Below are 21,310 nucleotides of genomic sequence, written 5' to 3' on the forward strand. Positions count from 1 at the left end.
CAAATTCAGAAGAAAGTTGGTTTGTTTGCTTGAGATGATTTAGTGTGAGAACACACATGAGTGTTTATTCATTTATTTATTTATTTACTTTAATCAAAGCTAATGCACAAATGCTTCATGGAAACAGGCTTGCCAAATTAACTGTGACGTAGCGAACGTTCATGCTGATTCTTTCCTCCCAGAGGTTTCCATAACGAGCGGGGAAACATGGCATAAACATACAAAGCCTTAACAAAGTTGTTGGGTTGGTTGAGGAGACCAAAGTGTTCCTTAACCTGATTTAGGGGTAAAAAGTTTACAGCCAACTGTTGTCTTTCCAGAAATCCACTGTCCATTCTGCTGGTTTACCTCTACTTCTTCCTGTAACACTGTGTGTCCTATGAGGTGAGTGCACTTTACGTAGCCTCGTTAGTTCACATCAAACCACTTCATGGAAATGCAGCGGTTTGGATGAGTTTGAAACCAAATTTTCAAAGGTTTGCTTGCTATTTTATATCGGAACATATTCCATCAGAAATGTGACCCACTAAACATGCAAAACCTTGTACCTGGGGGTTAATTAAAAATGTAATGGTCAAGTCTGTATTTGTAATGGAGCTGACAGAAGCTCATAATTCATTCCGATTGATTCGATTTTAGACCGGTGGTGTGTACAACCGGTAGTCAGAGGTGAATAGATGAAAGTGCAATCCTGGAGTGGGTTAAATGGGACAGTAAAAATCAAGGGAAACCTGGTGAAACTCTTGGCCACCACTTTTTCTGGAGAGCAGATTTGGAGTCACAGTGCTTGACTCATAAATGTGTTTCCTCTTATTGGGATTGTTGTGAGTAATAGTCAGGTTCTAGGCGCACCATACGTTGACATATTTCATTAAGAATCACTCACAAGTCTTTAACCCACACGCTCCCGTCTGCATGTACACGACTCCATCCATGTTTCTACCAGAAAGAAAAATAATTTGTGTCTGTTTGATGGAGCTGAACTTTTTGAAACCCAAAAAAGATTTTTCCAGAAATATCTCATGGCCATGTTTTAGATGATTTGTGGAAAGTCTGAAGACTTTTTTTCCCCCACTACTGTACATGTAGCACACTGCGTTTCACTTTTGCTTTAAAACATGTCTTTTTTTTTTTTTTTTTTTTTTTGCCCATGTGACAGATAAAATAAGTAGTAACATACAAGAAGGCTGAGGGATCTTTTTCCTTCTTTGTTAGTGAAGTACAAAGTCTCTCTCTGACGGCACACGCACACATACACACATACACACTCACAAAAGTATGATTGATGTGCCAGTCACCAAGTTCGATTTCCCCCATCAGTGGAGAACTACACAGGCCCTGTCTGTGTTTCCCATCCCTGTCCCTGGAGGCCGCGTTCTGATGTGGATAAAGTGAAGAATTATCACTGTGAGAAACACTAAGCAACTGCCAACTGTATCTGGATTCTTTCCCTTCAAGTTCGGGCTGACTTTTCAGTATTAAATACAGCGGTCTGGACAGTGGGGTGTCGCCGAAGCCGAGGTACAAATTTTTGGATACACTTGTTCTGTGAACTTTGCTAAAATCGTTTATTTGGCTCGTTATTATCTAGACAATATAACTAGTGTGAGGCATGAACAATTATTCCTGAAATTAAGTAAGAAAAAAAATAGATTAAATGTACACATAGTTTTTCTCTCTCTTGGTAAAACAAGGACAGACCATGAGTCACTTTTGTCGACAGTGGACAAGTGTGCCAGTCATTTTGAGAAATATGTCCGCAGCCCTTTAGGGGGTAAACAGAAATGAACACTTGGGCAATTGAATGTGTTACTGTGTGTCAGATAAGCGCACTGAAAACAGCAAAAAGCCTTTATCAAATGATCAGATGTCTTCTGCAAAACCTCAGAAGTGTCTTTTTTTTAGTCCTGATGCAGTGAAATAAAGAAAGTTTATTGATGATCCCTCTTTCAATTTGCTTGCTGCTAAATTTTATTCAACCGTGGAACATCCCTACCTCAACTCTAAGTAATTTTATTGTCGCGTTAAGAGCGGCAAAAGTCGATTGAATGCATTTTGGTTGCAATAACATTTTACAGCCATCGTATAATAAGTTTTAACTGCTTGTCTCCAAACGGCAGACTTAAATGAGTCACGGTTTGCTCATTATATACACATCTTTACAAAGTTTCACTACTGTCACTATTAAAGGTCCCATATTATAGCCATTTTGAGATTTTTAACTTTAATCCCATACTGCAGTGGAGAGGTCGCAGTCCTGAAATTCCCCTTCACACAATCTAATAGTCTGAGGTAATTCTGGATAAAGTAATGGAGTTTTTTTTTTGGTTTGTTTGTTTGTTTGTTTTTTGCTTCTAACAATGATTTTCAACCTCTAGATTGGATGAGTACATCAGCTACTGAAAAGTTTCCTGTTAAGAGTATAAAGTTAAATCCCGTTGTTATGATTAGGGCTAAAGGATCAAACTGATGCGAAGACTGACAAAAAAAGGATGTCTATAGCTCTTCAGTTCACGACAAAACAATAGCTAGTATGTAGAAATAGGGCGTTGAATTTTTAATCAAACAATTAAATCCCCTGACCACTGAAATCAACAAGGCTTTTTCTTCTCTGCAAACCCTAGAAATGGTTGTGATGCGGTGAACATCCCAGTAGATCTTCAGAGTCAATTTACTAACAAACGTCAATTGTAAACCCATTTTCTTCGTCATTCTGTTGCTCAAATTGAACTTCAGCCAGTCATCTTCACCATATCTACATCTGCTGGACTAGTACAGTGCTATTTAATGCTTTCATGGTACCCCACACTTTATACAGCAACTCACAGACTCATGGATGGCTGCTGCAATGCAAGCCATTGCAATTGGTTTGTGTCCCTGGGCAAGTGTGTTGCCCAGGGACACAAACTGCACGCACTTCAGTCATTGGACTACCCAGTCTACCTACTGAGTCACAGTCATCCATGTATTTCATGCCTTAATTTACTGAGCTGTTGCGATGCAATTTGCTATTTTGCAAATATGTTCTGAATGTAGCCTCCTTCAAACCATTATTTTACTAGATACTGGATACTAGAACAGCTTTATTTTGTGAAAAACTCCATCAGGTGTAGTTTCCTCAGTGGGCCGAAAGCAGTGCCTGGAGTACTCGACAACTGCTTGTTTTTGACTGCTATCAGGCCAGCAGCGTTGACAGGCTTAGGGGTATGAAAGGGAATCACAAATCGTAAACCTGCATTTACAAGACTGAAAGTGTGGTCAAAGTCCTCTAAAAGCTCCTCGGTGGACGTGGACTCTGCTGAGTCTCTGAAGCGCTCACAACAGGCCTGTAAGCACCACCACTTTGATGCCTGGTTGGATGGGTAGACGAGCTGAGAGTGAACAGGCAGGAGGGCATTAAGGTCCATTGCCAAGTTGGTTTGAAATTGCATTTTCATGCTTGAGGACGGCCTTTCAAGGTTGGAGCGCTTTTGAGACATCACAGGAGATCGCAGAAAACACAAGGGCGAAGTGATCAACTTAAAATGTTTCTAATTCTGCATCTCCAAGAAACGGTTCTGAACACAAGATAAAGCACACAGGGGTGCAATTAAAGCTTAAAACTGAGTTTCTTGTTAAGAATATCAATAATGTTTCTACAGATGGCACTTCAAATACATTGGGTGCTGTTTCGACCACTTTACATATTTATTCATTAAACCTCATAAGCAGACTTTGATGCGCCCCCGGCAATTTGGCTCACAAAAAAGCCAATAAAGCCAATAAACAGAGGGTTGACCCGACCCACCGCTGTGGAAATGAAGACTTAAATGAATCCGCGACAAGCAAGATTTCTTGTTCATCGTTTGTCTGCTCCTTCAGCAATTCTTGATGCAATGCCACCACAGGTGAAGGCTGAAATACGTTATTCTTAAAGGTTTGATTGTTTGACAAAGTGCAGAAAAATGCAACATCTCAAGTACTACCTAGTCTACCAGACTGTTAGGAGTGAAAAGACCTCGGTCTCGACTCTTACTTCTAAAACTTGCTTGAGTCTTGAAGAATTGCCAGGAGACTCGAGGGTTCAGCTCAGTAGAGTTTTTATTGCAAGCAACAAAACCCGGGATCCGCTCATTACCGGCTCTCCTCGCACAATATCAAGCAGCCCCTTTTACAGCCCAAAACCTGCCGAGTCTGCAGCGTGATATCATTTGTGTGCACCAACTTTTTTGCTTAGAGTTCACACCATTAGCTGGCTCCAACTTCCCCTCATAAAATGTGCAATTTGTTTGTATTTTGTCATGTCATGCACATAAATGCAGTCTCTGAGCTATGATAAATACGTTGCAGATACATCGATAACACATTTTTAATTGTGTTAACCATTTCAAGCACTACACATTGTACTAGTTTAGAATAGCTTTACGCCACTTAACCTTTTAACCAATAGCACATCCATGTGCTTCTTTAAATTCATCCTCCAGCTTTTTCTCATCGTATTTCGTAGATTCTGAAACTTTCACGCAGACCAGTTTAGCTTGTAAACATGGGCATGACATGGACGGAACAGTTGCATTGCCACTGATCTAAGCTACTCTCATTCCAGGTACACAAATTCTAGAACAGCTATATAAGTCGAATCGGATCAGAACTAGATCAAAGCTGAGTGGACACAGATTCAATTTTAAGCAGACCACCTCTTTTCCTTCGGAAAATCTATTAGATTTTTTTTTCCCAGCTAGCTAAATCCTGCCTAATGGTATCCTCGACTCCCAGGAACGTGCACAGATAATGTATGTGCAAGCTCGCCTGAGAGAAATTCCCCTTCCATTCGGAATAAATGTGTTCCACTCACTCACATTTGTCGCAATATGTCACCGCTAGCGCTACGACAGGAACCGGCTAAGCTCTCCGAGTGGGAAATACGAGGATGGCAATTTTATTTAACAGCTCATTTACCATTCATGTGTAGTACCTTTTGCCTGGGCTCCATTTAATGGCCTGTATCCCCCAGGATTTGTCAGGAGGATGTATGAAAATGCAAATACATCAGCGGTTGGCGTACCTAGCTTTCTTCCCACTGAGACTGATTTCGTGTAATTGCAAGAGGAATTCTCGCTGAGGTGCTCTGAACTCAGCACGGACCTCATGGGTCGCACTTCATTTTATGGGTCGCACGCAGAGGGCAGCCCATACGCTGTTGCTGCTGTTGACAAGCACACATTAACTCTTTATGATTGTGTGATGTGATTCAGTGTCACAAGATTAGTAATGCCAATGTTCACCTGTCTTTGTTAAGTGACACTGGTGTCAACAACGTAATCTAGCATGCCGAGATCTACTGGTAGAGTGAGTGTGATACCCTGTCACATGCTAACATGACAAAGGCTCTGTGACTCCATGATAAGAATTATTATACACATAAAATAAAACAGAGACAGCTCTCTGAGGACCTTGAATGGAAAATATACAATTAAATTTTGGCCTTTAGATGTTGTGTTTTCACATTGCATGTACACTAAAACAGACTGGCTCCCTACGTCTCCCAAGCACCCTCCTGCGAAGCCAGCGATGAACCTCCGCTGAGCAAACAAGCATATAATGGATAGAATAGAACCACAATAAGTCAGTACATCATATTGCGACCCGGAGGATGTTCCTGGTGGACTTGCAGTGACTTTTGCAAGCACTTACTTCACTTGTTAGTGCAGCCGACCCTCAGGATGATGTGACACATGCTCACTTGCATAGTACATGGTTTTAAGTAGAAACAGTGGAAGATAAGTTTTTGGTGACAAATTGCAACATGTGAGCTGGAACAAGCAGTAATTTACAGGTGTGCTGCTAACAATAATAGCGATAAACCAAATACAACCAATTACCAGCAATGAAGGATGAGCCAACAAGGATAATATAAACTCTGGATGACCTGCAAAGCCGTACAACCATAGAGATTTTTTGACATTTTGTTATTTTCCTTCAACTCGACATAAACTCATGTTTGAATTGGAGGTGTAGCAGGAGATTTCTTTCTCACTGCAGCCGACTTATTGCTGCCTTCACACCACATGAAACCTTTCAGGGTTTCACTGATTACAGTCCAGATCTGAGAAGTGCGTGTTCAAGCGTGTTTTCAATGGATATGAAATTGTTTTCGCTTCATCTTGAACTTAAAAAGACATTGTATTTTTACCACTGAATATAGTTCAATTTTATTTTATTTATTTGGGCTTTCTTTTGAAAACGAATTCGACCATGAGGTTTCAGTGTTCAAATATTCAAAGAAAAAAAAGAAAAAAATAAGAGCAAAGTTTTTCCCTTTTTTTTTTTTTTTAGCTGCAAAGAATTCAGATGGGAGTCTTTTAGTTAGTGTCCAGCGGTCTTACTGGACTACCTTTCCTCACTTGTGTTAACAAAAAGTAAATGCAAAAAATGCTGTTGAACAACCAAGAGGACGGTTCAAATGGCATCAACAAATTTTACACTATAGTGCAATGTATATATAATAAATGGAGTATAATCCATGTTCTTGAACTAGTTCTTTAAGTGTTTTGAAGAACTTGTGCTGTTTTTTTTTTTTATGTGCACGCACAAATTAAGTTTTCAGCAAACTTTAAATCACAGATTAGGTCGCTCGACTGTCACCATGCATGTGCACATATAGCACAACCCGTATCCTAAACAGTCGGTGAATCAACAAACCTGAACCCATCCTTGGCTCGTCCACTATTTGCATCCAAAGCAATCCATTTAATTACATCTCGCTCTCCCTAATCGCCCTTCCTGTCAGCTGGATGTGCACTTGGAGGGAATGAAAAAAAAAGTCCAAGGCTGCCCCTGGCTCATGCTGCTGTTGGCTGCAAACACACGTACACATACACATACACGTACACACACACACACACACACACACACACACACACACTTGCAAAGGGGTGGGGGTTGAGAATACTCTGCCAATCCCATTAGGACTGAACTCCTTGAGGGCACTGGCCCCCTATCAGACAATCAGTTACCAATGGGTCCTAATAGGTTTACCACAATGTATTACCTGGCACCACCTCACTCTCATTATCCTGGCCAGCACTAACCGAAAGTAATGCGAAAAACAAAACGGTTTTATTTTGGACGGCTGTGGAGGGGAAAACCAAAACTCGTGGGCGTCTATTATCAAGTGCTGTTGGGGCAGCCAGTCATCTGTTTTATTTATCAGCAGGGGTCAGCTGGATCACAAGCAGACCCGAAAGTATTCCTGAGGTTAATTGGGTCGGCGCTGCAGAGAGAATGGTGCTTCTCGGTTTACATAAGCCAGGAATGTGCTGGATTATTTGGTTTTCAGACTCACTGTGCCTGTCAGCGATTTTTACAGCGGAGGGAATTTCTTTCCCCAATAACAAGTTAAGTTTTTTGCACTGAAAAAAAGAAAGAAAATGCAGCAAAGATAAAATCATTGCTTCCATATATCATTATCTGGTTCCCCTCAGAGCTATTTTGTTTTCAGGCATTAATATTATTAAAATGTGTTTGTTTTACAGGGCACGTGATATCAAAAGGTTTTATTGATAAGTCATTGCAGGTCATTGTTAAGCATCAGGAAGCATTGTTGATTTAAATGAAATCACCTAATGGAAACAAGGCACAAGTTTTCTTATGTTTTTTTTTTTTAATCATTTCATATCTTATCTTCTTTGCATTTTACGCACTGACTGTCATTTGGTCAAAGATAAATGCAGTGGTGATGTTCACTTTTTGCTTACATTAATTTAGGGGGGAAATACTGTAAGAGAATGGCCATTAAAGCATAAAAACCATGAACTCAAGTTGCAACTGTGGTGGAAGCAAACACTTTTCGCTAGTATTCTGTACCTGTGATTCAATGTAATGACTTTTTTTTTATTATTGAAAAGTGCTGAGATTAATTGACTAAACACGCTTTGCTTCCCAACATGTGGTTGGGAGCTGGTTGCAACAAAAGCTGGACTGTGGTTGCCAATGGGAGACCCTTCAGTTGTCAAACCATTGTATATTTTGCTCTTGACTTTGGACTTAGAGGTAAACAAACATGATATACTCGATGGAAACTTGCACTTGGCTGAAATGCATAGGTTCCCACGGTTCTCACCAGCTGTCTAATAAATAAGAGCACGCCGTGGGAGGTATAGTAATCACTAATCACTAAAGCTCTTTGTTGCTGTAGCAACCGAGGGACTTGAAAATCCTCCCTTTGCTTTTCTTTTTCTTTTTTTTTTAACATCGAGCCCACCTGGTTAGTTTTTACAGGACCTAAAGCAACACAAAGCAAAAAGTGTTTTTATTGATGCAGTGCTTAACGGGATAAGGGTCGATGTTAGTGTGTGTGTGTGTAAAGTTCAAACTGTGCCTCAAGTTTGTGAGTTTAAACCTTTTTGTTCTTCTTGTTATTATTATCATTTCACCTCTTGAGCTCACACTTGCAAAAAAAAAAAAGAAAAAAAATCCCCATGACATAAACCTCTTCTCCTGACAACATCAGACATTCTGGATCTGCTCTGGGTTTCGGTTGGGCACAGCGATGACGGGAAGTCTGGGGGAAGCTCATGCGGGCAGTTGAGCCGATCCTCAAACAGAACAAAGAAAGGGGCCATTCCTCACCAGGAGCCTGGCGGCACTGGCAACACAGTGACGTCAGTGGAATTTCACTTCTCACCACAGTAACCAGCCGGTGCCTGGAGAATCTTTGTTCAACACCTTATATGGAGCGGACTGCTCAAAAACTTTTTCCCTGCCCGCTATAAAATATTCACAGCTGTAAAGGCTGATCTAAAAATAGCCCTTCTGTTTCCTCTACTTTTTTACTTCTTCTCACTCTACTTGTTTTTTTCTTCCTTTAAAAAACAGTTCCAGAGAACAGCCTCTGAGTTGGAAACTTGCTCAAATTGACAGCCTCCCCTGCCCCCAACACACACACACACACACACACACACACACACACACACACACACACACACACACTATTTTCCTCTCCTGCCGCTGCGCTATAAGGGGAAGAATAAAGATATTTTTATTTGGCTGGTGTGAAGTTAATGGAAATTAGGGATCCACCGATACCAGTATCGGTACCAATACCGGGGTTGAGTACTCTACTTATACTCGTAAAATACATGCTGATACCACAACACCGATAACAGTTGTACATGTATGTAAATTACAATTTTTGCCCGCCTCACAGCAAGAAGGTCGTTGGTCCAATTCCGGGCCTGGGACCGTTCTGTGTGGAGTTTGCATGTTCTCCCTATGTCTGCGTGGGTTCTCTCCGGGTTCTCTGGCTTCCTCCCACACTCCAAAAACATGCATGTGAGGTCAATTGAACACTCTAAATTGTCGGTAGGTGTGCATGTGAGTGTGAATGGTTGTTTGTCTCTATGTGGCCCTGCGATGAACTGGCGACTTGTCCAGGGTGTCACCCTGCCTTCGCCCTAAGACAGCTGGGATAGGCTCCAGCAGACCCCCGTGACGGGTATGGAAGATGAATGAATGTGTTTGTACTGCAGTGAAACTTGTGACAGTCACCTTGTTCAAGAAAAACATGAATCCACCTGACAGGCCAACAAAACTACCATATTTTCCGGACTATAAGCAGCTACTTCTTTCCCACGCTTTGAACCATGCGGCTTTTGGAAAGGTGCGGCTTTCCTGTGGATTTTACTTCACCCGCCAGGGGGCGCTTTAGCAGGAAGTGCAAAAACGAGACAAGCGGCGACACCGAGAGCAACACTGACACGGACACAGAAAAGGTTTGTGACGAAGCTCTTCTGAGGCTGTTCAACTACGACACTGAGGAAAGTGACGTTAATGGTTTCAGTGCGCAGGAGGAAGATAAACAGTGACAGGTGGTTTCTGGCTTCAGTGTTCATGAAGCGGCTTTAATGGTTCCAGTGCGCATGAAGGAAAGTGACAGCGGTTCGACGTGTGTTCAGTGGGTTCAGTGCGCAACTTTTCTGTTTTGGCTCTCGTCTGTATGTTCTCTTGTCTTTATGCGCTCTGTGTTTGTGAGCTCCGGTGCGTCGCTGCCTCGAGTTCTGGTCCGACTCCATACCAATTAGCCGAGGTGACCAGCGGGACCCCGCAAACAGGATCCGCGGTGCGAGTCCAGAGTCGAAGGCTCGCAGCCGCCGAACCGATCCGCTCCGCAGACCCGTATCCTGACGAAACACCTGCGGCTTATAGTTCAGTGTGGCTTGTATATGTACACATTTGTTTTCCCCCCTAAATTTAGCTGGTGCGGCTTATATTCAGGTGCGCTTTATAGTCTGGAAATGACGGTACTCAGACTACACAACTAGCTGGATTTGTTACTTGTTTTCGTCATTTAAACGCTGGCATTTCTCCGTTCAGCAAGTCTCTACTTCTTGTGTATTTGCAAGCACTTACTTGGCTGCTTAAACAATTTTGTCTTTTGTTCCTCTGTGCACCAGCTTATGCTGAAGTACATACTGTTGTTTGGACTGTGCTGCTTCTGGCACATTCCACCTTCTTGGTGCTGGTCACCCTAAACATTTTGCAAAGGCACAAGAGAGTCCGTCTCTGCCCTTCGCTCAACCCTCGAAGCACCCACCCGCTGGCCAGGCTTTATCATCTGTGATAAAGAGCCCACGCTCTGGGAGGAATCAGCCCTGGATGTTTATTACATTAGGTCAGCATGGACTAATGGAGAAACTCCTACAGAGCATGTCACCGCCACGGGGCAACAGGGAGTGGATTGAAAACAGCACCGCTTCCTCATCCCGCCTCCCCCCCACGACTCACCCATACCCTCCACCCGCACCCCCTCCCAAGTTGGCTCCTCTGCTCTATGTCACGCAGACACAAACAGCAAAGGTCACCGTCCATCACGAGGCCCTTTATTGCCTCTTTAGCGTTTCAGCAATGTATTGGGCAGCGTCATGTCTGAAACAAATGGGCAATTACATATTTCACTCCGCTGCTCCCACGCCCCGGCTTTGTCAGGCTCAATTTGTTTGCCGGCACATGCGAAAAATTTGAAACAGTGGTCACTGCGTCGGGCCAGCGCGCTCACAAGCTCACAGGCAGGTTTGACGGAGCCTCAGGAAACGCGGTCGTGCCAGAAACTAATCTCCCCAAAAAAATAAAGAAAGAATTGACAAGGCAGAACCACCATCAGGTCTGGCACGGTCACAGCAAGGGCTTTGTTTGAGGTTCGCCGCATTTAAGTCGTAAACAGTTCGAACACGCCAGCCATCGGCTAACTAGCGGTGTTTTGATTAGACATTCCCAATGGCGAACCTCCGAGGGTCAGCTGTGGGCTGTGGGTTTCTCACAAACACGATTAAAATCATGATTTTAACTCAGGATGAAGTTATCTTGCGACATCTGACATTGCTTCCCCCAAAGCTTGAAGGTCCGATATGGATTGTTTTCAGAGCAAAGATTGCCCAATCAGCATACTTAGAGGAAGAGGTGGTAGCAGGGTTGAGATTTGACAAAATCAAAAATCTACCAATAGAAAATATTGTGGTGGTTCTACTGGGATTAAAAAAAAAACAACTATCTCTCAATAATAATAAACATTCTGAATAAGAATAAGATTTTTTTTTCTCTCTACTAATGGTTGTTTTGCGTAAGAGTTTATTAACCTATGGGGTGACATTGGTCAGCTCTTATTCTATGCACCAATTGGAAGCATTATGCTGTGACCAATTCACTCAATTGTAATGTGATTTGCCCAAAATCAACAGTTTGTTACCCTACCCTTTCAGAAATGTTTCCTACGTGCACTCCATCTTATGGCGATGCACATAAACAACTGCCCATTGATCCTCTTAGAATAAAGAAGCATGTTACTTTCAACATGACAAACTTAATGGATGCATCACATATAGACAGCAGTAGATCCCTCTAAAAGTGAAGCTGAAACATCTGCACTGCTGGTCCTAAAATTCAGATTCTCCATGTTTGTAGTGGTAACACTGTAAGTGTAATTGTTTTAGGACTAATTCTCCTCTTTTTCTTGCATCTTTATGTTTTTGCACGCTCCATTGTGGCCTCTGTTGTTGTAAATGCCAGTGGGCCGTGCAAGCCCCCCTGGGATAATCCAGTGTGAGTTTGCCACCAGATGTTTTGGCTGCAGTAAATGTTCAGCCTCACAGGGTTGATTTAGGTGGATGTGTATCGAATGTAACGGGAACTCATGTAATCAGATGGCATATGCAGCAAGGGGAAGCACTTATAAAAGACAAACTTTCAGCTTGTTGTTGACAAACAACTGACAACATGTGACACCATTGGTTTTTCTTTCTATGGATTTGTGTACTCCAGGCCCGTAGTTGGCAGTGTAATGACAAACCATAGAAGCAGACCTTAAGATAATCAGACAATGTGGTTTACAGTTTAACTACAGACAAATGAGCCCCTGCGAATGTGTGAATATTTGACAGAACAGGTGATGGGCCGCGATGCTAACGTTATGAAGGTTGCATTATCAAACGACTTCCCTCTAGCGACTATTACCCAAATGTTTACAAATTCAGGGCACGTCCTTGTCATGCAAACGAAAGGGCCAGAAGCGCGACAAAAAAAAACCCCAAAACATTGTGGTTGACGTGTGAACCCTGACAGGCAGCGTCGGATCACACGATTGCTTCCTCGCTGTCGGAAAGACGCGTGTTTGCATTGGAGCCTTCTCACTCCACTGGTCTGATGACTCCGCTCTGACTCTTGCGAGAGAAAGCCTTGGCTGCCGGCTCACCTGAGGCCTGCAATTAGCATCGAGCAGCTGCTGAGCTGTTCCACGCCACAACAGTTCACACCATGTGGACACAGGCTGTCGACCTTGCGAGATCAGCTGCACAGGGCAGGAAGCCTGTCTCTTTCTCTTCCCGATCCGTCCATCATAATTTGGCCCTTATTTGCAAACGCGTGCAGAAGGGATGCGCAACCTTCCTCTGCGCTACATCGCAGGTGCGAGTTTAGGGCAAATATAAGAACAGCCCTGATGGTAATCTGGCGTGACTGTCTGTGTACGGGAACACTGCTTTATTTCCAACTGCTGGCCGAACCCCTGCAGTAAGCAGGCAGGCGACCCGCGCCACTGCAACATCACCAGCCGTGAAAACTCCATTAATGAGAGATGCTAGCTGCGTGTGATATGAATCAAGGGGGGATCCTGCAGCGTTCCCTAGCTGCACATGGCACATTGCGTTTTAATGATTATTAGGTAAGTCGGTGACGGCTTGGGCAGATGGTTTCTCTTGAGGCATTTCTTGTTAGAAGCGACTGTCACAAGCAAAAAGAAAACAAAAAAAATCCACTGTGGATGATCTGTTTGGCTCTGCTGGCTCCATTGAACAGGGAATGTAGAGACACTTTAGTCCATGAATTAATATATGATCATCCAATCACATGACAGCGACTCAGTTTATGTAAGTGTGTAGACGTGCGGATGACTTGTTCAAGTTCAAACTGTGCATCAGAATGGGGGAAGGAAGAGGATTCGAGTGACTTTGAATGTAGTGAACATGGTTGTTGGTGGTGGTCTCCGTGTTTCATGGACTGCTGATCTACTTTTTACCATAACACAGAAGGTCACAGAGGAAAAAAAAAAAAATCACTTTTGCAGTAAGCGATAGTTCTGTGGAGGAAAACGCCTTGTTGATGACGGGCAGGTTGAAGAACATATGCTGTGTCTCAATTCAGGTTCTGCGTCCTTGAAGTGCGCATTTTGAAAGGAAGTTGCGTCATAGCACTGCGCGAAGGCTTGTCCCAATTCCCAAGGGTGCTTAGGACGCTCAAAATGCGTACTCGGAATGCGCCCTCATTTTAGCCGATTCCAAGGATGCACCACTACTATCCTTCGCATACTTGGGTATCCCATGATGCTTTGCGTGCTGCTGCAAAGCATCGTGGGATCCTGGGAAGTCAGCTGAAATTAGCGGCATGTACTGGTTAAGACACGACATATAAATCTAAATATTGAAGTTTCACATAAAGTATCCAGTTTTTAACGTAGGATTTTACTTATTTGATCATCCAACGGCATCGTTAGACGGCTAACCAATGGTTAGCTTGATACTATAAAAACGTCACGTCCGGGGTTGGCCAGCCGGAGGGAACGGCGGTGACGAAACGAGGAAATACGCCGAAGGCTAGATCGTCCCGAGTGGTTACCGGGGAGGCGGGGTTTGGTCCGTCCTTCTAGGCTGGGTCCTCAAAGAATGCTTCCTTCAGACGGAGGACACTCGATCTCAAGGGTGCAGAACCTGAATTGAGACACAGCAATAGTGATTGAACCACAATGTGCAGAGTAGCATCTCTAAATAAATATATTGTATACATATATATATGTATATATATATATATATATGTATATATATATATATATATACATATATATATATATGTATATATATATGTATATATACATATATATATATATATATATATATATATATATATATATATATATATATAAATACAATATAAATTATATTAATATATATACATATATGATTTATATTGTATGCAGTAGAATTTTGAAACACCTTTAGCTATTTTTGCCCTGATCAGAAAAATCGTACACTCCACATCAGGTTTGTTTTGGGGTTGAAATGCTTCTGGTTGACGACAACTAATAGAATCCGTGATAACAGCCGGCGCAACGTGGGTGACACTTCGCATGAAAATCAAAACAGCAGCACAGGGCATGGAAACACCTCGTCACACTGTGTTGTGTCTTATTTATTTTTTTTATTGTTTTATTTATTTACTCATTTATTTATTTATTTATGGCCTCGGATTATCAAGATAAAAAAAATAAAAATAAAGCAAGCACCTGACCAGGACTGAGCGTCCTGCTTGTTGTGCAGGATGGGATGTACATGGTCACATCAGAAGGGAAGTGAGCGCCTATGTGCAGGAGTGCGCTCAGATGTGTGTGCAACCTAGTCAGCTGCCGTCTGTAGGTGTGAGGCGCGGCCACACACACACACACACACACACACACACACACACACACACACACACACACACACACACACACACACACACACACACACACGCAGGCACACAAACGAGCGCATAACTGTATAATAGCATCAAGTGCCACGGTCATATCAAAGGTCTGTGTAGGATGCTTTTTTTTCCCTTTGTGCCGCTTGCTGTATGATCACACAGCAGGTGTTATAGAGCAAATCAATGTTCACATAAATAAAGGTGTTGAAGCTCCATCAAAGCAGAACAGATAAAGAAACAGCAAACATGTTATGCGCCGCCTGTCAGAGAAGGGAGCAGGGGTTGAAAAAAATGATTCCTGGAAACAGACTCAGCTTCCTGCTGCATCGCCCGTCTCGCTCTTCTTCTTCTTCTTCTTCTTCTTCTTCTTCTTCTTCTTCTGCGTCCTCTCCTCCTGTTGAAACTGCTCTTTTTTTGCCCTTAAAGGAAATAAAGGTGTGTGTCTGCTCAGAAAGAGAAACGTGTTTGCCAGACCCACAACCTACCACCCCTGGCACATCCCATTCAAAAAAACACAACACCAAAAAAAACAAAAAAAACAAAAACAAAAACAACACAATACATCTCACCAGCCGAGGCAGCGGTGCGGAGACGAGGCTGACAACAGCTGCAGGGGCCTCTGCAAACTGCTGCACGCTGCTTAATCGAGCAGCCTCTTTAAGAAACATTGTCACTTTATTCGCTCTGCCACAACACCTAAAAAAAAAGAGAGAGCGAGGGGGGGGGGCTGGGTGATTTTTCAGGTGGTTTCCATATCAGTAAAAATAGAAAACAAAAGGAGGGCGGTAAGGGGAGGCCTCCTGTTCTGTATTTTTTCAATGTATTGTGTTTTTTTAAAAAAGGTTCCCTTCAGGTGTTGCACAGAAAGACAAAGCCTTTAGAACAAACCAGTACAGAAAGCGTCTGTAGGCTACAGGCTGTTGTGGAATATTGCGCCTCTGTTACGCTGTTAGCATCCTAGCAACCACATAATGATCCCGAGTCAGCGCCGCTACTCTTCTTTCTCTTTGTTTCCTTCAGTCCGTGCCGGCATCTCCCTTTAAAGATGTTCCTGAACATGTCTTTATTTTCTGTCTCTATGAACGGCAATCTGCCGTTTCTGCTCTTGCTAATTCACTGCGTACCATAGCAAGAAACAACATTTCCTGAAACCAGATGTACAATGTAGCTGCTTCTGTTTGAAAACGTTTGAAATTTGTGTGAAATTTTTACACTGACTCTGTCGGCAGTGCCCTTTCTCTAAACATTTACCATCCTCGCACATTATTCACAAGTTATTATCATTATTACAGTTAATTCCACTACTCCAGGAGTACTTTGTTACCGCTGGTGAAAAGTGGAGAGGATTGTGGCTTTTTGGCCCATAAATTTAGGGCCAATGTGATTTTACAATGCCAGCTTTTCCAGGAAACAAAGCCTCTTCACTGTGGAAAAGTGCAAAAACTGGGCAATTTGCCGTGCTGCTGCAGGCTGAATAGAAACAAGTCTGTAGGTAAAACAACCATTATTCAGCCTCTTTTGTCTCACACAAACCCTTCATTCAGGCCTTTTAAAAAAAAAAAAAAAAAAAAAAAAGCAAGAGCCAGCGACCTTCTAATCTTTTCATTTCTTCTCCCTCCTTTCTCAGGTAACGGGGCTCATACTAAAGTGGTTTCAAACCTGCAGCGCATCTCAACGAGTCACCTCAAAAATTGAAATAGCTTGAGGTTCAGGGTAATTTTTTTTCTTTTTTTTAAGCATTCGCATTAAACATTTCCTTGTGGAAAGAGCTTGTGATTATGACCTTAAAGAGGTGGAAGATTTTTAAGCAGCGAGTTGGAGAGAAAACAAAAAAAAGAGAAAGCAAAAAGCTCAGTACATGTATAGGTGCACTTCCACCCTTAATGATAAAATGCGTTCTTTTCATTTCATTTTTAGCGTTTTCCTTTCAGAAATCATAAACTAATGAAATAAATAAATAATCAATTTCAGACAATTCATGATTTTTATTTCATTAGTTTATGATTTTCTCCCTTTTCTCCATAATTAGGATGGAATGTCTTGGTAGTAGAAAATACATCATCATACGTCATTATTCTCATTATCTTTATTATCTCACCAAGTACCACCAAGACACCAACAAAAGACAAAAAAAACAGAACATGCTGCCTTGCATATTTGGGTCAATGGCAAAGCTGTTTGCTATCTTAAGATATTTAGAGCGCCGACCTTTGAAACTGTGTTTTTGTTTTGGTTACGGCCGTGTGTCACGATAACACACTGCCGCCGCAGTCAAACACGTGCTTTACATTTAGCAACGCAATCCATCAGCAGCGGCATGAGTTAACTCTTTTTCTGCCCACATCCTTTGTGCAGCGAGTCCTTGTGCTAAGTAGACAGAGGACATACTTAAAGGACTATTAGAAGCCATTAGCAATCAGCTAGCGAGGAACAGCGGAGGAAATACTTGCGTTACAATAACAGGGACTTTGGAGGGGAGTCGGGGGGGGGGGGGGGGGTCTGACATGTGTAGATGAGTTGACCAAAGCCGAGGCATTAATGGAGCTCGTGTTTTGGGGTCCCGGCCCCTGAGGTCTCGTCGGTATCGCTGTCTTCCACTCCGCCCCGACATCCCTCAATCTCTGCAAGAAAATGAAAGCGAGCTCAATTTCAGCATCTACCCCCTCCAGCGAGGAGAAAGTCAACCTTCGTTCTTCCTTTATTTTTTTTTTTTTCATCTGGCCAAAATGTAGAGAAGACAAAAAAAAAAAAACACTGTAAAAATAAAAAACAGGGTTCGTGTGAGGAGATGAAAGACAAACTTTGGAACATCTGGCAAGCAGACACTGGCAGGTTCAGGGTAAACAGAGTGTCCTTTTATGGTAGCGCTCCTACCCTCCGCAGGACCAGAGGTATGATGTGGAACACCTTCAAAGGAGCCCGCGGGCCGACACATCTTGTTTCAATTTATCCCGTAACTGGCAGACATGCGCTCTGGCCATTATATACTCCCACAAAAAGGATCCCGAGAGTGCGCTGGCACGGCCGCGCGCTAATGGCGAGCCGCGCTCGGGCCGGCCCGCATTCTCAGACAGAGCCGCTTTTGTGGAGGTGCCCCCGCCCCACCCACCAACCCCCACCCCACCTTTTACCCGTGGCTGCGCCCGCTGCCAGCGTTCTCCGAACGCCATGCTTTTTTTTTTTTTCCGGTTGCGTGACCTTCGGTGGAAGCAGATTAATTAGTTCAGCAGTTCGCAGACTTGAAAACTAGCCCAGTGCCAGACCTGCGTGTCAGTCCTGTACGACATCTGGCGCCGGGCAGCTGGCGCCGTACATCAAACTATCTCCTCCTCCATCCGCAGCCCGCTCACTAGATCGCCGCATCGGCCTCGACTTCTGAAAACAGCATTTGCTTCAGATTAGGGGGGGGGAGCGGATTCTTCTGTCTTTGTTTTTTTTTTTTTTTTGGTTTTCTTCAAGAATCGAGTCGGCTCTGCGTCTGGAACGTGAGTCGTCTCGTCCACCGGTGCGTCACCTCAGGCTCCCCTCGTACCTCCAGCTGCTGTGCTGTACACACACACACACACACGCACACACACACACACACACACACACACACACCCAAAAGCCTTTGATGTGACAAAGTGAAATGTCAGGAACCCGCGAGCCGCTTCAGCCGCTTAGGAAGCTCTAATGAACAGAACAAGAAAAAAAGCAAGCGGGGAGTCTGGGTCGGGGGGGTGGGAGTGGAGGGGGGGGGGGGTGAATGGGGGCTGGGGGGGTTACACGCTACCCCTCTTAAATCAATGAGCAGAGAGCCGAGCGAGGTTCTGCCCTCCAACGCCACAGCTGCGGGAGAAACACGGGCCACCACTGTGATAATAGGCAACAGGCTACAGGACGTTAAACTGGGTCACTCAGCCGTGCGCCGGTCCGTCGGGCTTCTGCTCTTCTTCTCATCTTCCTTCACTCCTTCAACCCTCGCCTGCGCCGCCCAGAGTGCTGCGCCACAGCGCCACCACCCGCTCTTCCTCAGCACTCAGCAGAGGGGGGAAGTAACAGTGCAAAATATTTTGTTACTGTGCTTAGGTCGATTTTTCAGGCATCTGTGCTTTACTTGAGTATTTCTGTTCCTGCCGGCTTCACAGATATCTGCTCTTATTACTTCTTACATTGGAAAACCAGGCTGGTTACTTCTGTCTAAACGACAGAAATTCTGTTCAATTGTTTGAAGTGGAGCTATTCGAACTCTGCTGTTGTGTAGTTAAATATGAAAGTAGATTTTATTTTAGAGGGAAATGAGGGTACCTCGGGTTTGGGGTCACTATGGTCCCTTCAGTCCAGATTATTCTATCACAACGTTTCAAATTGAGACATTATAAATGAATGCATCTTTTCATTAATGGCCAAAAATATAGAACTTTTACTTTTTTACTCTTCTACTTTTACTTGAGTAAAGGAGTTGAATCAGTACTTTACCTTTTCACTTTTACCAGAGTACTTTTCCCCCCCACAAATATACATACTTTGACTTCAGTACAGAATGTGAATACTTTTCACGCTTTGGTACTCAGCAGCAGGGATGACGATTCCTCCAAAGCACCGGCGCCATCGGTAGGGCCGCCTCGCTCGCACGCTCTCGACGGTCGTGAAACAGCACGACGGGCCTTCTCCAGAGGAACAGCTCACTACGGGCTCACGTCAAGTATTTCGTTCCCGGCTTCTTTAATTCCGAGGAGAGATGGCGATTGCGTTACCTTATCCGCCTCTCCCTTCGCACAACACTGCGAGTTTAATTGAATGATTCTGCGAGGGATCAATGCGATTAGGGATTGTGTTTATTCCTCTGTCGCTCTGGATTAGCGGGACCCCCTCCCCCCCACCACATCTGCCTTGAGGAAAAGGCACATTCACGCAAAAACGCTAAGCACCCTTAGCAGCGATGGCGGCGGCGGCGCAGATAAAGGCGCTGACAGGACGTCGAGGCGCGACAATGCAGCGGCGAGGTGCTAAAGCTGTAACAAGCACTCGCGTGCTTGGGAATTACTGTCACTTAGCAGTCATCTCGATGTTTATAGGGGGAAATACACAGTTGCATACATGTGTTGTTTAGACAGAGAATCAGCTTTGGAGAAAACCTGCCCCGGGGGGATTTGGGGGGGCATTTTTCTCTCGTGGAGCGTTTTCTAAAAGTAGCCGAGGGAAGCGCAGACGTTGGCTGAGTAGAGCCGCCGCTGGAGTGCGGTTAAAAGGAGAGTTTGCTATTATTAACCTCGCTATGAATCCCGTCCCCGCACCAATCCGGCAGTAATCCTAATAATCCAAAGCTTTTGCTCCCATCTCTCCCCGTAATAAGAGCCAGATGCTGATGGTACGGATAAACAGCAAACCTGTGTTTTTTTATCCAAGGAAAATAAAGCAGAGGGGCCCGCTGGAATCCTCATGCTGTGATGAAAGAATGTGAAAACAGTGGTAAGCATTAGCAGAGAAAATCTCTCGAAGAGATGGGGGTGGGGAGGCATCTTGCGCAAAACCTCTCATGTGTTCAACAGCAGCAAACGTTGCTCACTTAAGGAGAGCAGTTGTTGTTTCACATGTGTTTTCTCCACCTTCAGTCGCACACGCCACACGTGATCGTGATCGCTGCTTGCCGTCGCTGAGCGTGTTGCCATTTACAGCAACTGCTAGCCCTGTTTTGACTTGAAACACGGACGATCGCGCCGCTAAAGCCACTACATACCGTATGTGTGGAGAACGACCTGTAATGGCAACACAGTTTTGCTTTTCCTTTTTTGGGCTGCAAAATTGGAACCTGGCACATTAGATGGCACACTTCCTAAACTGTTGAGAGTTATCCCTCTCAACCAGCCATTACACCAAGCTTTGGTGTTTATTAATGCTAACCTTGACCAGAACAGAGTAAAATCCTCTGTGGCGTTTTTCAAATGTGGATCAATTCTAAAGCAACGCCCATACTAATAACTTTTCCACAGCTTGTTCCTTTGTGCTTTTGTCCAGCAACTAATAGCTGTCATACATTCTAGTTCTCCATCAGTAAAATCCTCTGAATAGCAATGGAATCTACCAAGACTTCATACCAACTGCAAACAACATTTCAGCAAGATTTCTGAGCTGCAGACACTGAGCATGACTACAACTCAAAGAGCCACCAAACCATAGAAAGATTGAAACTCCAATGAACAAAACGTTCATGTGACATGTGAAAGATCCACTTAAGTACCATCTGATGGTAAAGAAAAAAACTATAATCTCATATTGACTGGTTAGAACGATCATGCAACACAATTATATATATATATATATACATATATATATATATATACAT

The sequence above is a fragment of the Nelusetta ayraudi genome, unplaced genomic scaffold, assembly GCF_046127955.1.
Source record: "Nelusetta ayraudi isolate G7.1 ecotype Tasmania unplaced genomic scaffold, CSIRO-AGI_Nayr_v1 ptg000011l, whole genome shotgun sequence".
Taxonomy (NCBI): Eukaryota; Metazoa; Chordata; class Actinopteri; order Tetraodontiformes; family Monacanthidae; genus Nelusetta; species Nelusetta ayraudi.